Raw genomic sequence first — 22,243 nt, 5'->3', positions numbered from 1 at the left:
GACATCACATCTGCGTATTGTGTGCAGTATTTGCTTCCTTGTTTTAGAATGAATGTTAAATGCATTGGAAACAGTTCAGAGGAGTTTACTAAGTGGATACATGAAATGGCTAGATTCTTATATTATGGATGGATTCTTATGCTGGGAAGGGTTGGAGAGGTTAAGGTTCCTTAAGGTTGTCATAGCCGAGGGGTAGATGTGGGGATAAGCTTCCACTACTTATCAAGTGCTCCCAATGGCATGCATCTCAAATAGCTTCTGACAATCAAATCCAGAACCCGGTCTTCACATGTGGCTTAGCTACTAAGCCTGATGGAACCATTTCTATTGGCAGGAGAAGGGGCAAAGGTGGGTTATTGGTGCCTTAAAAGCAGTTACTTTAGGCGGATGGGGCTCATCAGCCAGGTTGGCAGGTCAGCCAGGAGAAGGAAAACTCTGATCTTGAGCTTGCGATGCCTCGTGGCTATATCCACTCATGAGGGAGCCTTCAGGAGTATCCCTCGAGGGAAAATCCAGAGCTGAGTCCCTTAGGGCAGTCAGTCGTTGAGTTCTATGCTGAATGGCATCTCCTGCGATGCCGCTGGTGCCAAACTATATTGATCTCTGCCATTTCTTTGGGTTCAGCAGCCGCGTGGAGAGGGGGAGCCTGCTGCACGGGCAACAGCTCGCTCCCCGTAACATAGTGGCCTGGCTCGCATAGACAGCTAGGATGCAACATCCATGGTCGACCCTGATGAACGGAGAGCCCGAAGAGAGGTTAGGCTCATATGCACTGGGATGTATATGACGTTTTCTTGACTGAAAGAGGGTTCTTGACTGAAACGTAAGATCCCAAGAGTCTTGATAAGATAGATATGGAGAGGAAGTTTCCTCTTGTGGGAGAATCTGGAATTAGGGATCATTGTTTGAAACATATTGATTCAATTACAAAGAAGGCATGATAGTGGTTATATTTCATTAGGAGTCTGAGGAGACTTGATTTGTCACCAAAGACAAGCAAATTTCTACACAAACAAGAGAAAATCTGCAGATACTGGAAATCCAAGCAACACACACAAAATGCTGGAGGAACTCAGCAGGCCAGGCTGCGTCTGTGGAAAAGAATACAGTCAACGTTTTGGGCCGAGACACTTCAGCAGGACAGGATTTCTACAGAAGTACCATGGACTGCATTGCAATAGGTTGCATCGCTGTCCGGTGTGGAGGGACCACTGCACTGGATTGGGAAAAGCTGCAGGAGATTGCAAGCTCAGTCATCTCCATCATGGGCAATAACCTCCATGCCATTGAGGGCATCTTTAAAAGGTGAAGCTTCATTAAGGACCCCCCCCCCCCCATGAACACTACCTCACTAATAACTTTTGTTTGCTCATTTTGCATTACTTATATATAATATTTTATTTTGACTTAGTAATATTTGTGTATTGCAATGTACTGCTGCCGCAAAACAACAAATTTCACAACATATGACAATGATATTAAATCTAATTCTGGAAGCAATGGGTTCACCATTCAAGACAAAAGTGAAGTGATTTTTGTTTTTCTGAATGGGTCAAGGGTCTTTTGAACATTCTTCCTCAACAGGGTGTGAAGCAAGCAGGATCTTTGAATATTTTTTAGGCAAAAGTAGAAAGATACTTGACAAGGAATTGATTGAAGGAGTAGTCAGGAATGCAGAGCTGTGACCTTATTGAATCAATCTAGGAACTGAAATACAAGGGAGTGCTGGAAATACAGGTACTCTGCAGGTTGGGCCACAGCAATGGAATGAGAAAGAGGCCTATGTTTCAGGTCAATAACACTTCCTTAGCCCGAGGGACTGAATGAATAATTCTTGCTTCTATGATACATAAATCATCTTCTGAGGTTCACTCAGCACTTTGATCCTATTATTTGGCAATTGTAAAGATGGATCCTCCCTCGACTTGTTTCTCATCCCCATAATAATCTCCGTAATCGTCCTGCAACCCACCAACGTTGCTGTAGTGCTTCAATTCCAGTCTCCTGCCGATCCTGCTACCACTGGTGACAATACTTAGAAATGCTTTCCCCCTAATCTCTGGAATTTCCTTCCTAAACCATTCTATCTGTACAATTCTTTTTCCATATTTAAGACATTCCTTAAATCTATTTCTTTGACCATGTTTGGCCATCTCATGCTCAAATTACTGATATGGCTCAGTGCCAGACAGTGCTTGGCAAGGTCTCTGTGTCTCCTTACCTTCTATTACATTAAATGGACCGTGTAAATGCAAGATGTTATTGCTCTTGTTGAAAGTACATTAAAAGGGTTAAAATCACTTCAACTAATAATGGATTTCTGTCAAGTTTAATGGAAGGTGTGGCGGGTATTGCTTCCTCATACCAAAAGGCTGACTTGCAAATGTCATCCTTTAAACAGAATATAAAAATACTAACTTGGATAGATGAATAACTTTAACTTTTTAATGGATTCCCTGAAATTGATTCTGTTTCAGCTTCAATGTATATTTAATATTTATCTCAACTGAAATAATTGTCAAACTATCGTTAAAACTACTCTGGCAATTGTATTCACTTTTATTTATATTCTCAAATGCAGAATTGATTGACAGAGCCACATAAGCTTAATTATATGAATGCAACAGTCACTGAAGCTTCATTTCTCTTATGACCCTTCTATTCCACCTTCTCGTTACTTTAAATCAATACCCTCTGATTTTGGACTACTCTGCTAAGAGAAATAGATCCTTTCTATTTATTCTCTCCAAGCCCCTATATTTTATATACCTTAATTTAGCCTCCTCTGTCCCAAAGCCAAGCCAATCTTTTCTCAGAATTACAATCTTCCAATCCTGGTAATATCATGGTAAGTTTTCTCTTCTTCAACTCCAAAATACATTTTCTGTAATGCAGACACCAGAAGTAAACACAGTGCCCACACTAGGATCTGACAAGTTTGTATACGATGTGTAGCATAACTGATGTACTTTTATGTTGCAGCTGAGTACCCGAGTGTTTCTCAGCCAGGAGCATATGTTAAAAAAAAGAGAGTTAAAATTCGAGGTGCATGAACCAACATCAGAATTGAATGGCTCTGATACAAGCAGGAAAGGCTGGTTATCTGAAATTATTTAATTCAGTATCGAGTTCAAAAGGCTGCCCAAATTCCTAATCAGAATAGGAGGCATTGTTCTTCAAGTTTACATTGGGCTTCATTAGAGCAGTATAAGAGCCCAAAGTCGGGATCAGCCTAGGGGAGGAGACTTGGTGGCAGTGTGGGAGAGAACAGAGGTGTGGCAGGCGCACTGTAATCCATGCCGTCGGGCTGGTTCTCCCATCAGTGCTGCCCTCTAGTGTTCGCTCCCTGGAAGACAAGCTGGATTGTCTTCATCTGACCCAGCGTGAGATGAGGATCTGCTGTGTACCTGTTCTTGCAGAAACGTGACTTCAATAACATCCCATGCACCATCAATCTTTAGGCCATGCCACTCAGCAATGTGAGCTAATACAGGTTGAGTAACACATCCAAAATGCTTGGGACCGGAAGTGTTTCGGCATTTGGATTTTAGAATATATAACGAGATAGCTTGGGACCGGCATCATTTCTGACTCTGAGTTTATGTACTACTGGTAAGCAGACTTTGTCTTACACTTGTTCATCACGCATGTACACTGACGCAGCTGTTCAGTGAGTTAGATTTCCACCTGCGACAATCTTGGCAAACTTATCAATATATTTCTCTGCTGCTTCATGATCAGCTGATGCTTCATCACCCCAAATCTTTAAAAATTTAATGCCGTGTCTTCTCTTAAATTTATGTAACCAGGTGGTTTGTGGGTCACTCTTAAGTTATGCTCGCATTATAACTTGGTGCCATTTGAGAATCATTCCAGCCTTTCCACCTGCTATACAGCTGAGGCTCAGTGGGTTCAAGCATCAGAACAGTGCATAACCTAAGATCTTGTTTGCTCCCTGTGCAGGTTACATGTTTGATTATTTATTTCAAAGTTCAAAGTATGCAAACACAATCAAACCTTGAGATCTGTCTCCTCACAGGCAGCCTCAAAACAAAGAAACCTCAAAAAAAAAAACCATTAAAAAAATTGAAAACCGTTAAGTAGAGAGAGAAAAAATACAAACAAATAGTGCAAACAATAAAAGCAAGCAAATAGCTTCAGAACTGAAGTTTTATGAAAGAAATGAAACCAGGCGTCACTGCAGCTGGAGCAGGCCGCAGCCTCAGTTCAGTGCAGAGCTGTAAGTGTTGCGAGACCACAGATGCGAACCCAGGTATCACTGCAGATGGAGCAGGCCGCAGCCTCAGTTCAGTGCAGAGCTGAGTAAATATTGCAGAGCAGTGAGCAGAACCGGCTGGAAGAAGCCCTCATCTCGCCTCTGGTCCCAACACCCTGACCTCTTCAATCTGGCCCAGTGCTTAAATCGTCCAAACATCGTGACATTCCTCGCTCCTCGACCTCACCGCCACAATTCAGGCTGGCACAGACATCAGTACTTTCCTTGCTTCCGGGGATGCCAACTCTCTGACTCGACCCTGCCTCCATCTTTGCTTGCCTCGACCATCCCCTTCCTGTGACTCCACCTCTGCTACCACTTGCCTCTTCTTTCCTCAATCATTTCTCACCTGCACCTCTGCCTCTGCCACTGTTCCATTGTTAGTATTGTTAACATTAATAGTTTTATTAATAAAGTATTTAGTAGTTTTCTTTATTTTGTTTTTTTGCCACTGATAAGTAGTTGTTGGGCACCTACGCCGTTGTAAACCGATAGCTTAAGATGTGATACAGTGCGGAGTAGGCCCTTCTGGCCTTTCACCCCAGCAATGCCATAACCCCAATTAACACTACCCTAATCACGGGATAACTTACAACGGCCAAACAACCCTCCGGTCTTTGGACCGTGGAAGGAAACTGCAGTATTCAGGGAAAACCTCACATTCCGCGGGGAGGACATACAGAAACTGCTTGCAGAGCGGGGCCACGATTGAACTGCAGAATGCTCAGAGCTGTGACGACCTCTCACTCAATGTCAGCAAGACCAAGGAGCTGGTTATTGACTTCAGGAGGAGGAAACCAGTCCTCACGGGGGAATCAGAGGGGGAGCGGGTCAGCCGTGATGCTATAATTTCAGAGGACCTGTCCTGGGCTCAGACATAAGTGCAATTAGGAAGGAAGCACAACAGCACCTCTTCTTCCTTAGGAGCTTGCGAAGACTTGGCATGACATTTAAAACTTTGACAAACTTCTATAGATGTGTAGTGGAGAGCATATTGACTGGCTGCATCACAGCCTGGTGTGGACACACCAATTTCCCCATCAGGGACCATCACCATCCTGGTCATGGTCGCTTCTCACTGGCGCCATCAGGAAGAAGATGCAGGAGCCTCAGGACTCACACCATCTCCTCAGGAACCCCTCAGCCGTCAGGGTCTTGAAACAAATGGGAGAACTTTACTCAACTTCACTTGCTCCATCACTGAATTTTCCCACAACCTGTGGACTCACTTTCAAGGACTCTTCATCTCACGTTCTCAATATTTATTGCTTATTTATTTGCTATTATTATTATTAATTTTTTTTCTCAGCTCACACTGGTTAAACCTGAGGTATGGACAATTGCTAGGAACTTTCGGACTATTCTAGCGATGTTTAGTATTGTGTCTTTCTGAAGATTTACATAGGTATTGCTGTGTAGATCTAATTGTTTAATGCTACTGTATAATGCCTTTGGGAATGACAACAGTTGTGGATATTACTATTGGGGCAATGTATACCCTGTTCATGTTCCAGAGTTGTTCAATTTCCTCTTTTTATTCAGCATGTTTCAGTGATTTTCGCTTATTGATTTCTGTAAATCATGTGTGTTTGGAATGCTGTAATATTATATCCAGGTGGTTATTATGGATGGTCCTATCTGTAATAACAGATCGGTCATAATATAATTTGTGAGATTCTGACTTTAAAACTGGATCAGGTTTGTATTTATAGTAAGGTATGGTTTCTTTTATGAGTTTGTATTTTAAAGCAATATTTTGGTGAATGCTGTTTGCCAGAAAGACAGCAGGAACCAAGTGGTGTGCTATCCAGTCAGTCTTATCTAGCCTATCGATCTGTTTCTCAGTCGCTGAATATTGCACACTCACCTGGAAGAGAAGTGCTCACACAAACTTCACCAATACACAGCTCCATACTTCTGTGACATTAATCTCAGGAGCCCTAAAATCCACTCCTGTCCAGTTGCTCCTGACAATGAGTGGAATAGCACCCCGGAGACCTGTAGAAGAGCAGCTTCAGTGAAGTTTGACAGGTGTATCCAACAACATCCCAGTTCATAAACTCATCAAAAATGCTCCTCCAGCTTCCTGATTCACATACCGAAAACCCTTCTGCAACTTGAAAAACCTCAACTCCTGTGGTGAGCACACTGAATGGTGCCAATACTGGCACACTAACACAGCCCCTCCCCACCACCCTGGCAGAGATCTGAACGATGGCCCTACTTCACTCCTCCCGGGCTTTACTACAGCTACCAGAAAAAAACTGGACAGCTGCAAATAGACGCAGAAGTCGACATGCTAAAACAGTGCAAATACTACACCGCTGGGGCAGCCAGCAAACGCCAGCTTGCCCCTGTGGTGCCCAAACCCAGAACGTCCTCCACCCAATCCAAATGTGCCCTCTTACCAAGATCTGAGAGGGCTTTGCCGCGGTCCATCGATGCAGCCATGAGTGAGAGGAGCGGCTTGACAAAAAACCAGTTAGAAGTGTGAAGAGAGAAACACTTGCCACATGAAACAGCGATATCACTTGATTGTGCGTGTGTACGTAACCTAAATGAGCTAAAGTGGTACGACATCCTGTAATGTGTTGGATTGTTTCTGGTTTCCTTTGCCATTTTCTATGTTTATTGACTTGAATGCGTTTGTCTTTTATTGTGCATTTTTAAATTTTTTTCAGTGTTAACAACTTGGTCCTCTATTACTACAAGGAACTCTTCCGTTTCTGGGAAGAGGTCTCCAACTCTGCGCCAGGCCTTCAACGCTTCCTTGTTAACATCTCATCTGCTCAGATTGTGGGGATGTCTTCCATAGAGGGTCATGATCTTCCATTGGTTCACTTTTTCTTCAATGGTGATAATCTCTTCATTTTTCTTTCAATTGAGTTAGTGCCGTATACTTCTTATCAGAATTGCATATGCTAACGTGTAGTGCTGATTCCTGTTTGCATTAATGCAAAAAATATTATTATTATTTTTATTCTTTTTTTCTCATAATAATAATTATTATAATAAAAATCCAGACCTATCTGTACCCAGATTGTGCAGTGCTCTGGTCAGCATCTGTTCTCCATGTTAGGGGAGGCCCTAACTAGAAACTGGCTGTAGGTATAAAAAGCAATATCTTTTCACTTTGGAAATGGAGAGACACCTATGGAACAGAGTAAATAGCCATTGCCCGGGGATCAGCAGGGCATGCCAGGAGCTGGCGCTGGGCATGGCAGTAAGTGAAATGCTGGTGCTGCTCCGAACAGGTGGGTGGGCACCAGGAAACCCAGAAATGATACTGTCAATGTTCAACGTAGCCCACCAACACCACAGGCTGCGATGGCTGCAGGTGTTTCTCACGGGAGCTGTCCACTTACCACTGAGACCACTCAGGCAGTTACGAGAAGAAAGAGATGCATGAAATGGTCAATAGAAGTAAACACAACATAATGTGTGTATAATACTGAGTAACTGAACTTGAGACTGACGTGCCAGGGTGCACTACATAAATCTTCAGAAAGCCACAATACCAAACACCAGTAGACTGGTTTGAAAGTTCCTGGTGTTACGCCCGTGGCCCCCTCCTTTTTGGGAATGGCAGGATCGCTATTGATTCGAGTCAGGAGACCCAGGAAATGAGAGAAAGACATGCAGAATCCACAAAGAGTGTGGAATGTGTCCTGGCCTCCGAAAGGCGGAACCATTGATAACGGCTATTGTCTCTTGGAGACGGACTTGTGTATTGAATCCTGTACGATGCATCAAAGCCCCCAGGCAATGAACCGAGGGGGGGGGGGGGTTGGTGGAGGGATTGCATCATCCCACCCTGGTTGACATCTGAGACCCTGTGAGTCAGGGTAAAAGAGGGTCTGAGGAACAGCCCCTTCAGACGCACCAGAAGAAATGCTAGAACTCCTGTAACAGCGTAACAGCGAAAGCCAGTGGAACCAGCCCACGTGCGTCCTTTTCCATTTGCCTCGGAATTGGTGGGTCTTGCCACCGAAGCACGGCTTTAGCTAACCTCGAAGGGGAAATCAGTCCCCCAACGACTCTCGAAGGATTGACATCATAAAAGGAATGGGCAAGTTAAACCTCCGTCTTTCTCTCCAACCAAAAAGGCTGCAGCCTACAGCTTGACTGAACTAAAGTGACTTTTATATTTCCATCGGACAATACATTATCCCCTAGACAACGATAGAGCTATTTCTTATTGATTATTATTATACCTGCGCTTTTAGATTTAGTATTGACGATGTATATTATCTGTGTGTTTGCATTGATATTATTTTTGTGTATTTTTATCAATAAATACTGTTAAAAATAGTACCATCAGACTTCAACGGACCTCTCTATCTTTGCTGGTAAGTGACCCAGTTACGGGGTACGTAACAATTGGTGTTCTCGTCTCAGGATTTGACACCAAATTGGGAGGCCAGTGAATCGGGCTTGTAAGTCCAAACTTCGATCTGGTTACGCGGGTAGCCAGACGGGAAACCAGCAAAGATGGACGTGGGTGAATTTCTAGAAAGCCCGACTCTGGAGGCGCTAGAGGCGGCCACCAAATCAGACTTGATAAATTTGGCGAAGGGGTTAAACCTCGCAGAGGTGAGGTTGTCAATGAAAAAGCGGGAGGTGCGAAGGGCAATAAATCAGTATTATATTGGGAAGAATGTGTTTGCAGCTGAGGTATTGGAAAATATCCCTGAAAAGGTACCAGCTAGTGGGACGGCTCAGTTAGAGTTGGAGAAATTAAGGTTGGAACATACAATTAAGTTAAAGCATCTGGAAGCAGCTGAGAAGGAGAAAGAAAGAGGAGAGAGAGAGAGAGAGAGAGAGAGAGAGAGAGAGAGAGAGAGAGAGAGAGAGAGAGAGAGAGAGAGAGAGAGGAGAGAGAGAGAGAGAGAGAGAGAGAGAGAGAGAAAGAGAGGGAAAGAGCTGAGAAGGAGAAAGAAAGGATCGAGAGAGAAAGGGAGCATGCACTCCAGCTAAAGGGGTTAGAGGTGAAACGGGAGCAGGAAAGAGCTGAGAAACAAAGGGAGCACGAAATTCAGTTAAAACAGCTGGAAGCAGCTGAAAAAGAGAAGGAAAGGGCCGAGAAGGAGAGGGAGGCAGAGAAACAGAGGAAACATGACTTGGAGATGGAGAAGTTAAGGCAAGAGCAACGAGTTCAGGGATCAGACCGAGAGGAGCGGTTTAATGTTAGTCGGGAGTTGAGGTTAGTACCTCCGTTCGAGGAGACGGATGTTGATAGTTATTTCTTGCTTTTTGAAAAGGTGGCAGTGAATCAGAAGTGGCCCAGAGATCAGTGGGTGGCGTTGTTACAAAGTGTATTAAAAGGGAAGGCACAGCGGGCATATACGGCGTTGTCCATGGAGGAGGAAGAGGAGGAGAGTTATGACAAAGTAAAGGCGGCCATTCTCCAGAGTTATGAGTTAGTACCTGAAGCGTATAGACAAAAGTTCCGAAATTTAAAGAAAGGGTGGAATCAGACGTATACCGAGTTTGCCTATGAGAAGGGTGTGCTCTTGGACCGTTGGTGCACAGAAGAGATAGTGGACGAGGATTTTTGGCGTCTCAGGGAGTTAATTCTGATTGAGGAATTTAAAGGTTGTGTTTCGGAGGATATCCGGATGTATTTGAATGAGAAGCCAAATCATCTCCGAATTTTCTAGGTTCGCAGATGAATATGCCCTAGCCCACAAGACAAAGTTTTCCTTGAATAAAAGTTCCCAGAGAGACCGTGGGAACGATAGAGACAGCCCACCAGCTGAGGCAGAGGTCCCGCCGGGAGCTAGTGGTAAGATTGGGGAGGAGAGGCAAGACGTCCAGAGATTTCCGGGCTTGACCTGTTTTAATTGTGGAAAGGGGGGGCATATTGCATCTAGGTGCTTGGCTCCAAGGAAAGAGACAGGAAAAGGGAAAGCAGCAGTCCCTATCAGATGTGCCGTGGTAATCAGTAAATCGACAAGAGAGCCCCGGGTAGACAGAGTACGAGAAGGGTCTGAGACTTGTATGTCAAACGGAACCGTGTCTGTGAGGGAGGGAGGCACCCCAGTTCCAGTACGGATCTGGAGAGACACGGGGGCTGAACTGTCATTGATTAGCAGTAAGGTACTAGATTTTGGTCGCAAGACGGGAATGGTAGCTGTGAAAGGAATAGGAAAAGGGACGGAAATGGTGCCCTTGCATAGGGCCATTATGAATTGCGAGCTAGTCTCTGGACCAGTTGAAATGGGGGTGCGATCAGAATTCCCGAGAACTGACATGGACGTCCTTCTGGGTAACGATTTAGCCGGTGGTAAGATTTGGTCAGCAATGACGCTGACGAGCCGGCCGGTGAGCGTCGCAGCCCCGCCCCTAGCGTCCCAGATCTATCCCGCATGCGCGGTTACTCGCAGCATGTCGAGAAAGGCAGCTGAGAACAAGAGCAGTTTAAATCCGGCCAGTATTGATTTGGCCGAGACGTTTTTACCGACCCTGTACCACGAGGGTTTGGAGGGTGGTAAAACAGAGAGTAGTAAAGTGAAAGAGAGTAAGGGAGAGGAGGTAGCACTGCCCTTAGCGAGGAATGAAGTGCTAGAGGCACGAAATGAAGATGAGAAACAGGTAAAGCTGTTAAAAGGTCCAGGGTTGGACATGGATGATCTGTCTAGCTTGGCAGAACTGCTTGAAGAAGTGGAAAGTTCTAAAGGTGTTCCCGATAATGAAATGAGGGCAGTCCTAGATGAAAAGGATGCCATTACCTTGAAGAAGTCTGCTGGGTTGGCAGATGAGGTTGTTTCAGCCCGCGGGGTTGAGTTTACTCCGGAAGGGAGTTGCCCAGAGAGTAGCTGGGAGAATCAGGGGAATTTAGAATTTGGACCAGGTACGGGTATTGAAAGCCTGGAAGAGGCAAATGCCCCGTTTGAGTGTGTCCAAGATGTGGATGCACGTGGTACTGAACCTAGTAATGGAGCTCGGAAAAAGTCTGAGGTATTTGATTCAGTTGACAAGGAAGGCAGTCCTTGTGGGTCAGATGGACTTGGTTCAGTGAAGAAAGGGTTAACCTCGGCAATAGTGGGAAGTGAGAGTTCCCAGGTGTTTGTGCTCGAAGAGGTGTTAAAGGTTTGCGAGGAGATAGCCAGTGGTGAAGTGACCATTATTATTGCAGGAAAAGGGAAAAGTGCAGTTTCCAAATCGAATGAAGAAAGTTTAAAGTCTGAATTGATATTAGAAGCAGCCACCAGGCTACAGGGACAAAGGCTTGGTACCGCGGCACCTGGGGATCCATTACAGATTGAGTTGGACGGTAAAGGGGCCCCACACGCTATTGTTATTCCAGAGTGTGGTGTGAAACCGCAGAATTCAAAATGCTGTTTGAACAAAGAGGGATCGCTGGTATCAAGACCCACTAGCCTCCGGGGTCCTGAAGAGAAAACTAGCCACTTGAGTAAAATTAAGGAATTGGGTGGAAATCTGGGAAATGGGCTAAGTTTGGAACACATTCTTGATAAAATTACTCCTATGGATGGAGCGGACGAAGGCCTATTTCGCCAGGGTACGCCAGCTCCCCACGTGGGAACTAACCGGAAAAGAGGTGAGGGTTAATGGGGACACCATTTTTAAATAGCAGAAACCGGTTTTAAGGGATTTCAACAAAGCCTGTGAATAATAAAAGACAACCCCCATGGAAGCCTGCCTGTTAAGTTTGAAAGCAACATTAAGATTAGTATTTGCATGAACTTTTGTAGTATACCCGTAAGCTTAAGATCACAACTCTTTAGTTTTTGTTTGCTGAAGGAAAGAAATAAAAAAAAAATAGGTGGTTACTAAATTGGAGTCTGATGCTACAAGACTTTAGTAGGGTACAAGATGTTAAGATATTAAAGGAAGTGACAATGTAATCGGTAACCATCTAGATACTGAATTGAATGTATAACTGTATTACTCTGTAGTGAAAGGAAAAGCTTTTGTATTGTGTTAGATTCTAAAATCCTGCAAGACTCTGTATTACTCCGTTTTTACCGATGGTAAAAATGCGTTGAAGAAAGGGGGTGTTACGCCCGTGGCCCCCTCCTTTTTGAGAATGGCAGGATCGCTATTGATTCGAGTCAGGAGACCCAGGAAATGAGAGAAAAACATGCAGAATCCACAAAGAGTTTGGAATGTGTCCTGGCCTCCGAAAGGCAGAACCATTGATAACGGCTATTGTCTCTTGGAGACGGACTTGTGTATTGAATCCTGTACGATGCATCGAAGCCCCAGGCAATGAACCGAGGGGGGAGTTGGTGGAGGGATTGCATCATCCCACCCTGATTGACATCTGAGACCGTGTGAGTCAGGATAAAAGAGGGTCTGAGGAACAGCCCCTTCAGACGCACCAGAAGAAATGCTAGAACTCCTGTAACAGCGTAATAGCGAAAGCCAGTAGAAACAGCCCACGTGCGTCCTTTTCCATTTGCCTCGGAATTGGTGGGTCTTGCCACGGAAGCACGGCTTTAGCTAACCTCGAAGGGGAAATCAGTCCCCCAACGACTCTCGAAGGATTGACATCATAAAAGGAATGGGCAAGTTAAACCTCCGTCTTTCTCTCCAACCAAAAAGGCTGCAGCCTACAGCTTGACTGAACTAAAGAGACTTTTATATTTCCATCGGACAATACATTATCCCCTAGACAACGATAGAGCTATTTCTTATTGATTATTATTATACCTGCGCTTTTAGATTTAGTATTGACGACGTATATTATCTGTGTGTTTACATTGATATTATTTTTGTGTATTTTTATCAATAAATACTGTTAAAAATAGTACCATCAGACTTCAACGGATCTCTCTATCTTTGCTGGTAAGTGACCCAGTTACGGGGTACGTAACACTGGCAATTGACAAATGAGTGTGCTTGGCTGTGCCCGTACCTCAGGTTTTACCAGCTTGAGCTGGTAAATGATTTCTTTCTTTTTGTATTTGCACAGATTTGTTGTCTTTTGCACCCCAGTTGTATGATCAGTTGATGTGATCTTTCACTGATTCAATTATGGTCATTAGAGTTATTGTGTATGCCTGCAAGGAAATGAATCTTAGGGTAATATTTGGTGATAAGTTTGTATTTTGATAATAAATTTACTTTGAACTTTGAATAGTGTTGCACTAACTTCTACACTAGCGTGGCACCCAATAAATGCTGTGTTCTCTCCATAACCGCTTTAGTTTCCTCCAAGTGCTCTGATTTTCATCCAGATCCCAAAGATGAGGGTTAATTGGATCCTATAAGTTACCTCGTAGGTAGGTTAATGGAGAAAATATTAAAGGGGAGTTGATGGAGAAGAAGATTTGGGGGGAGGGTCTCATTGAAAGCTATCAAATATTGAAAGGCTTCGACAGAGTGGACGTGGAGAAGTTGTTTCCTGTAGTGAGGGAGCTTAGGGCCAGCGGGCACAGCCTCAGAATAGAGAGATGTTCCTTTAGAGCAGAGATGAGAAGGAATTTCTTTAGTCAGGGGGTAATGAGTCTGTGGGATTCATTGCCATAGATAGATTTGGAGACGTCATTGGGTAGTTTGAAAGTGGAGGATGAGAGTTTCTTGATTAGTAAGGAGAGAAGGCAGGAGAATGGCAGAGCAGACTCGATATGCTGAAAGGCCTAATTTTGTACTTATGTTTTATGGTCTTATGGAGAGTAAGTTGTAGTGCTGCACAGAAATAAGGAGGAAGGGTTTGGAACTAATGATATTACTCCCCCAGCAGCTGGCATGGATATCATAGGCTGAATGGCTTCCTTGTTTCATTCTGTGGAAAATGGAATCATTAACTGAACATGAAGTATGAGATAAAACAAACCCAAAATAGTTTCATATCGCAGGAACTGTTTAATAAAATAAAGATACGTGATGTTGACTGAAATAGTGACAATGATTTAAATCCAAAGGCCTTCCTACACTCTACTACTCATCAAAGAACCTTGTCTCGAATTCCACAGTTTTTCAGTTTTTCTGAGTACGACAAAATGTGCTTATCTCTGCATACCATGTTCTGCCTTACTCAGTAACATGAAAACCACGTGGAATTACTCCAGGAGATTCAGATTGCACTATTTTTCACTACCTTATTGACAGTTCTTTGTAGAGTAGGGATTAATTGATGAAGGTGACGAAATGTTTGTAGTAGTAGTACGATCATTTGAGTCGAGTATGATTTTCTCCTAAGGGGTGGTCACACTCAGATCACACTCGCTCATGTTGGGTGCTATTGCTATAGTGTAGAATGGAAACAGATTAGGCAGCTTAAAGAATATAAAAGCAGGAAGTGCTGGAGATGGGAGTTAACATTGTGGATGACCTGTTTTGGAACCAGCACACGGATGCAATCATGCCAAAACTTTTACTTTCTGAGAAGCTTAAGAAGATTTTTCATATCACCATAACAGGCTTCTACAGGTGTGCTGCAGAAAGTACCCTGACTGGCCTGGTACAGCATTTCCATTGCATTGCAATGCTAGGGACTGCAGAGAGCAGCGACCATCCAATCCATTACAAACAAAACACTCCCCAACACTGACAGAAAGTGCAAGAGGCTCTGGAAGGCAGCATCTGTCACAAAGGGTCATGCTTTCTTCTTGCTACTATAGTGGGGCAAGAGGTACAGAAGGCTGAATTGCCACTAGTTTCAGGAACAGCTACTTCCGTACGTCATCAGATTCTTGAAATGTCCTGCACGGCCCCAATCCTACCTCAGTAATGGAACATTATAGACCATCTCTTATACAACCGTGACTATATTCTTTTTTTAACCAATGTTTTGTTTTTCTTCTCCGTCTCTGTATAATTCATGTTGTCTCAATCTACATGCCTCTGATGCTGTCTCACTGTACTTGTATCTCTCCGTGCTTCTGCACTTGACAGTAAACTACATGGATGGGAGGGGCACGGGGGGTCACTGGAGCACGGGGCATTCAGGGGTGAGTTGATAGGACGAGGCAGAATAACAGTCTGGCACAGACTGGATGAATCCCTCGGCTCTAGTGCTCTTTGACTATGTCGTTATGTCTTGACTTGGATTCGCTTGTTCTCTACCCCATAAAAGACATTCCATTTTTTCTATCCATCCACCCCCTTCTCCGCAAATTAAAACATAATTCTTTTCTCACTTTTTCATGCTAAGGAAAGGTCATTGACCTAAAACATTTCCTCTCTTTCTCTCTCTCCACAGATGCTGCCTGACTTGTCTCATTCAGTATTTTCTGTTTTATTTTGAATTTCCAACGTTGGGATTTCTTTGTTCCTTCCAATAGCTCAAAGGTGGACATCCATGAGTCTCCATGGACCACCACTGGGATTAGACCTACACTTCAAGGCAACTTGTAATGCCACAGTTTGTCATATTCGTCACTTCAATATTACAGGTGGATCAAGCAATAAACCTGGCTCAGTGAGTGAAAAACAGGACACTTCCGGACCATCATCAGGCATCGTAAAGACGAGGCATCCATTTGATGAAGCTACAAAACAGAACTGCATAGTGCGAGGGAATAGAGGGTGGAATAATATCCTACAACCAAGTTCTGTGCTGCCGCATCTAGTCATGAATAGCGGTAAATCAGCAAACAGCCACTGAGAAGTACGAAGGGAGAAGGGTTATCATCAATCCTATATCTTATACTTCATTGGAAAACTGTCTGCCCTGTCTGACATCGTATAATTTTCCTGACTTCTGCACTTGACCTACAAAGGCCAAGTCCTGGTATTCCTGAACTAAATAACTTCATAACTGAATAATCAGTTCTGGAGTAAACCAACTAACACAGGAGGCAGGGACTTTGCAGAAAGCAATGTGTACTATTTGGAAATTGGATCTGCCAAGGAATAGCCGGAGTCCTTTGTGGCGAGATGGTTTGACGAACACTCTCTCTTTAATGGGGTGTCTATGACAGTCATTTTAGAATGTGGATGGGTGGACATGGATGAAGGATGTCCACAGTCCAGATCTCCGCTTCACACTGAAAGGCCAATGACTAGGAGTCCGTGCGAGCAGGAGGGATGAGGGCCTGTAGATCAAGCCTAGACTCGGGGGTCCTGTCATTGGCCACCCTGAAAATCCAAGTAGATTGGTAGTTCAGAAGTTGAAGCCTGATGGCTGAAGCTTGGAGACTGGTGGCCAGAGGTCTGCCCTGGAGTTGGGTAACTGTCCATGTGAGTGAGTGGTGGGAGAAAGGAAGGGGGCTTCTTTACTGTTGTTGTTTTGTTGCTTGTTGTATTCTATGTTGTTCGAGCATTGTGGGCAGGCAATGTTGCCAATTGAATGCGTGGTCACACTTGCAGGGTTTCCCCAGCACATTGCTAGGTGGTATTGGTTGTCGATGCAAACGGCACACTTCACGGTGCGTTTCCATGTGTCTCTGATAAAGAAACCTGAGGATGGACAACTTGCTCCAGAGGCTACGATGGCCAGCAAGGTGGCAGGAAGTTTTCCAAATCAAGGTTTATATTAATACACTCAGTTCTTGCAACATCGCCAACAAGTGGAACATTAACCAAAGTAAACACAGCACCTGTTATCACACAGTGCAACCTTCTCTGCTTGTGCACTTGGGCAAGAATTATTGAGCCAAGGTATATAAAACAACACATTGTTATTTTCACAGAAAGGGAGGCTTCATTCTCCCAGAAAGCTCTCATATTACAAGTTGGTAATCCAAATGCAGAAGAGCCTTACTTTCAAGGTAGAAAACTGAACATTGACAAGGACTGTTGGCAAAGGCGTGTTAAACCGTTGCTGGGAGAATGTTCAGCAATTGCTGTTACACTACAAGATCCTGACTTCTTATAATCACAGGGATCGCAGTGCAAAATAAATCTGCTCATGCCTCAATAGTTTTTTCAAATTATGGGAGAACACCCATATATTTAAAAGGACAGCAAGGAAAAAGTGGAAGGACACTTAAAACATTTTTAGCCACAGGTGAAGTGGCGGAGGATTGGAGGATAGCTAATGTTGTTCCGTTGTTTAAGAACTGCTCTCCGAATAAGCCAAGAAATTATAGGCCAGTGAGGCTGACATTAGTAGTGGGAAAGTTATTGGAAGGTATTCAAAGGGACCAGATATAAAAGTATTTGAATAGATGGTGACTGATTAGGGATAGTCAACATGGCTTTGGGTTTGATAGGTCATATCATATAGAGTTTTTCGAGGAAGTTACCAGTAAAGTTAATCAAGGCAAGGCAGTAGATATTGTCTACATGGATGTTAGCAGGGACTTTGACAAGGTCCCACTTGGTAGGATGATCAACTAGGTTCATTTGATCGGCATTCAAGATGAGGTGGTAAATTGGATTAAACATTAGATTCATGGGAGAAGCCAGAGAGTGCTAGTAGATGATTGCCTCTCTGACTAGAGGTCTGTGATTAGTGGAGTGCCACAAGGATCGGTACCGGGCCCATTGTTGTTTGTCATCTATATCAACGATCTGGATGATAGTGTGGTAAACTGCATCAGCAAGTTTTTGGACACCAAGACTGGAGGTGTAGTAGACAGTGAGGAGGACTATCAATGCTTGCTGCAGGATCTAGGCTAGCTGGAAAAATGGGCTGAAAAATGGCAGATGGAATTTTACGCAGACATGCGTGAGGTGTTGTTCTTTGGGAGGACCACCCAGGGTAGGTTTTACAGACAGGCACTAAGGAGTGCAGTAGAACCGAGGATCTGTGAATGCAGGTCTGTAATTAATTGGAAGTGGCATCACAGGTAAATATGTTCATAAAGAAAGCTTTTGATACATTGGCCTTCATAAATCTATGTATTGATTACAGAAATTGGGATGTAATTGTAATGTTGAAATTGTGTAAGATGTTGGTGAGGTCTAATTTGGAGTATTGTGTGCAGTTTTGGTCACCTGCCAACAGGAAAGACGTAAGTAAGATTGAAAGAGAGCGCAGAAAATGTATATGTTGCTGGGACCTGAGGACCTGAGTTATAGGGAAAGGTTGAATACATTACGACTTTATTCCCCAGAATGTAGAAGATTGAAGGGAGATTTGATAGAGGTATACAAAATTATGAGGGGTGTAGATGGGGTAAATGCAAGCAGGCTTTTTCCACTGAGAAACACACACAAAATGCCGGAGGAGCTCAGCAGGCCAGGCAGCATCTATGGAAAAGAGTAAACAGTTGACGTTTTGGGCCAGGTTTCTTCATCAGCATCTGCAGATTTTCTCGTCTTTGGCCATTGAGGTTGGGTGAGACCAGCACTGGAGGTCATGGGTTAAGAGTGAAAGGTAAAATGTTAAAGGGCTACATGAGGGGGAATTTTCTTCACTGAGTGTCATGGTCCGGACCATGAAATCTGCATTCTGGTTCATGCTCCGGTCCGTGGACTCTGGACTCCGGGTCTTCTGGCTGTCCCTTGCTTCAGTTGGGCTTAATCATAGGCAGCTGATGCTTGTCTTGGGGCTGGGAATATAAGTGGCCCTGGGGTCAAGTGTGGGGGCTGGTTTGTCTTGTCAGTATCCCCTTGGAGCAACCTGCTGATGGAAGGCTGGAGCAGCCATTTGTGATCTCTAGGCCTGGTTGGAAGGCCACCGCTTCATGGAACCTAGTTGTCTCTAGTTGGAGCAGTCATTGGGGTAAGGATTCATCCATTTCCGGAGCCAGCTGAGTGGACGTCTGCCGCTCTGAGCCAGATATGGATTCAGCTGTTTCCGTAGCCAGCCAAGGTTGCTGGCCACCCTGAGACTCAGAGCCACCTCGGATTGAGCTCCCTTCCTGTCCTTGCCTCTGTGGGGTAAGTCAGGCTGTCCTTGCTGTTACCCTGCAGTTTGATCTGTCTCTTCCTGTCCTTGCCTCTGTGGGGTAAGTCAGGCTGTCTTTGCTGTTACCCTAAGGCAGGACTGTTCTCTTCCCCTCCCCATCTGAGTCTCTGACAGTTTCTTCAGCGGTTTACCTTGGCAGTCATCCTGGCCCTGTATCCAAGGAAGGGGCTCGGCCCTGCTAAAGCATCCTGGCCCTGCATCCTAGGAAGGGTCCTAGCCCTGTGCTCTAAGAAGGAGTACCTCATCCTGCCCAGGAAAGCCTTGAGGAACCCTAGCCTTGTCCAGTCCTATAGCCACGTCACGTCTTCGCCCAGGTCTGGGTCCTTGTCCAGTCTCTGGCTTGGAGTCCAAGCCCAGGCTCCTAGTTTCCAGTTCCTTGTCCTGGTCCTGCTTTCCCAGCCTAAGTCTGTGTTCCTGTCCCAGGTCCTAGTCTGTGTCCAGTCCCATCCCTAACTCTAGTCTGGTCCAGTTCCCAGTACTTCAGTGTCTGTGTCTTGCATTTGGGTCTGTTCCCAATGCCCCCTATGACACTCAGAGGGTGGTGAGAGGTGGAATGATCTGCCAGTGCAAGTGGTGGATATGGGTTCAAATTCAACCTGTAAGAGAAATTTGGATAGGTACATGGACTTGAGGGATATGGAGGGCTACGGTCCAGGTGCAGGTAGATGGTTTGGCATGGCCAAGATATGCTGAAGGACCTGTTTCTGTGCTGTAGTGTTCTACAACTTTATCACTCTAACACAGAATGGTCCTTGTATGAATCTGCTAATTAAATTTGCTGATGACACTACACTGATTGGCTTAATCTCAAATAATAGTGAGGCAGCCTGCATAGAAGAAGTCATCACCCTGACACAGTGGTGTAAAGAAAACTTTCCCTCACTGTTGCAAAGACAAAACAGCTGGTTGTGGACTGCAGGAGGATGGAGACAGGCTAACCCCTCTTGACATCAATGGATCTGGGGTTGAGAGGGTGAACAGCTTTAAGTTCCTTGGCATAAATATCACCGAGGATCTCATGTGGCCCGTACATACCAGCTGTGTTGTGAAAAAGGCACAATAATGCCTCTTTTACCTCAGGTGGTTGAAGAAGTTTGGTATGGGCTCCCCAAATTATAACAACTTTCTATAGGGGCATGATTGCGAGCATCCTGATTGGCTGCATCACTGCCTGGTATGGGAACTCTACTTCCCTTGATTGCAGGACTCTGCAGAGAGTGATACGGACAGCCCAGCGCATCTGTAGATGTAAATTTCCCACTATCCAAGACATTTACAAAGACAGGTGTGTAAAAAGGACTGAAGGATCATTGGAGACCCAAGTCACCCCAACCACAAACTTCCAGCTGCTACCATCTGGGAAATGGTACCACAGCTTAAAAGCCAGGACCAACAGGCTCTGGGACAGCTTCTTCCACCAAGCCATCAGACTGATTAACTCATGCTGACACACCTGTATTTCTATGTTATATTGACTATCCTGTTGTACATAATATTTCTTATAAATTACTATAATTGCATGTTGCACATTCGAATGGAGATGTAACGTAAAGATATTTACTCCTCATGTATATGAAGGATGTAGTGTATATAATAAAGTCAATTCAATTCTTGCTCAGGCCTGATCTCTCAAGCATTTTCTAATGTATTGATGCTTTTTCCTCTCGTACAGAAATTAAAAATGTCATCACAATATCCTGCCAGCTCTCACTTCCATTGGCCAATACCTAAAATTTTTCAACTTCTTTAAATCATGTGCAGGTAGATGGAATTAGTTAGATTGGCACCATGATTGACACAGACTTTGTGGGTTGAAGTACCTGTTCCTGAGCTGTACTATCTCCTGAGATAGTAATAGAGCCCATACATTCTCTGTTCTCTGTTACCATCCCGGAGACTGGTTGGGGTCGACAGTTATTACAGTCTCCCACAACTATCATATCTGTTTCTCCTCCCACTCTGCTTCCATTCTATTCTCTTGATTTCTCTATCATTGTTATATCCACAGGACTTCTCACATTATTTTCTTCTAAAGTACTTCTTTTTCCTTAAACTGCTCTTCCTTTCCAGTATAGTTACCAGCACTTCATGGGTGTCTGCCCTCAACACATCTCTCCTTACCTGGAACAAAGATGAGCTTCTCCACAAGGCCCACCACTCTGGAGCATCTGATACATCCTTCTCCTTCCTGAATCACGGCTTCCCCTCTGTCCTAGTGGGATGGAGGTCTCAAACACATTTCCTTTACTTCCTGAAAGTCTGTTCTCGCCTTCTACTACACCAGCTTCTAACAGATTTCACCATTTTCAGCCATTTCCAACTTCTGCCTATCACGTCCCAGCTTCTTACATCATTCCCGCTCGCTCGCTCGCTCTCTCTCCTTCACCTGCTTATGAACCCCTCACCTGGATCCATCTACCACCTGGCAGCTCTTGTTCCACTCCTTCCCCCTCATTTTTTTATACTAGAGATGTGATGAACTACATATACCTGTTATACCTGTCTGGACATGCCCCCCCCCCCCCCCACCGCTGACTGCTCCTGTGGCTCCTCCCACTGACCGTGGCTCCTCCCACGGACCCCAGTATAAAGGCGATTGGGGACACCGCCCCGGCCTCAGTCTCCAGGATGCAGTGTGGTAGTCAATTGCTGCTTGTTCTTTCTTCCAGCCAATAAAAGCCTATATCTTGCCTCACGTCTCCAAGGGTTATTGGTGGTGCATCAAGAGATATGCAAAATGATTTTTTTACAGAGAGTGGAAGGTGCCTGGAACTCAATGCAGGGGTGGTGGAAGCAGATACTGCAGCAATGTTTAAGTGACATTTAGAGAGACACAGACAGGCAGGAAATGGAGGGATATAGACTCCATGCAGGCAGATGCTCCGTTTAATTTGGTGTCATGTTCGACATAGACATTGTGGGCAGACAAGTCTGTTCCTGTGCAGTACTATTCACTCTTCTTGTTTCTGCTACCACACTGGTGCTGCCATATAAGCAGCTGTGTGCTTTCTTGTTATTGATTTAAAACTGCTGCTGTCACTAAGGCCTGGAAAGAGCTTCTGCAGTCTTAAATCATCCCCAGGTGCTTGTCACCCACTCTGCACAGCAGGAAGACCTGAATTTCCTGAGTTATCTTTAGTACCATCTGCAGTACGTGACCACTTTGATCTCTTTGTCCCGGTTCTGGTCAAGGATCT

The sequence above is a fragment of the Hemitrygon akajei genome, chromosome 6, assembly GCF_048418815.1.
Source record: "Hemitrygon akajei chromosome 6, sHemAka1.3, whole genome shotgun sequence".
NCBI classification, from domain to species: domain Eukaryota; kingdom Metazoa; phylum Chordata; class Chondrichthyes; order Myliobatiformes; family Dasyatidae; genus Hemitrygon; species Hemitrygon akajei.
The sequence above is the reverse complement of the archived record's forward strand: the minus strand, read 5'-3'. Positions refer to the sequence as shown.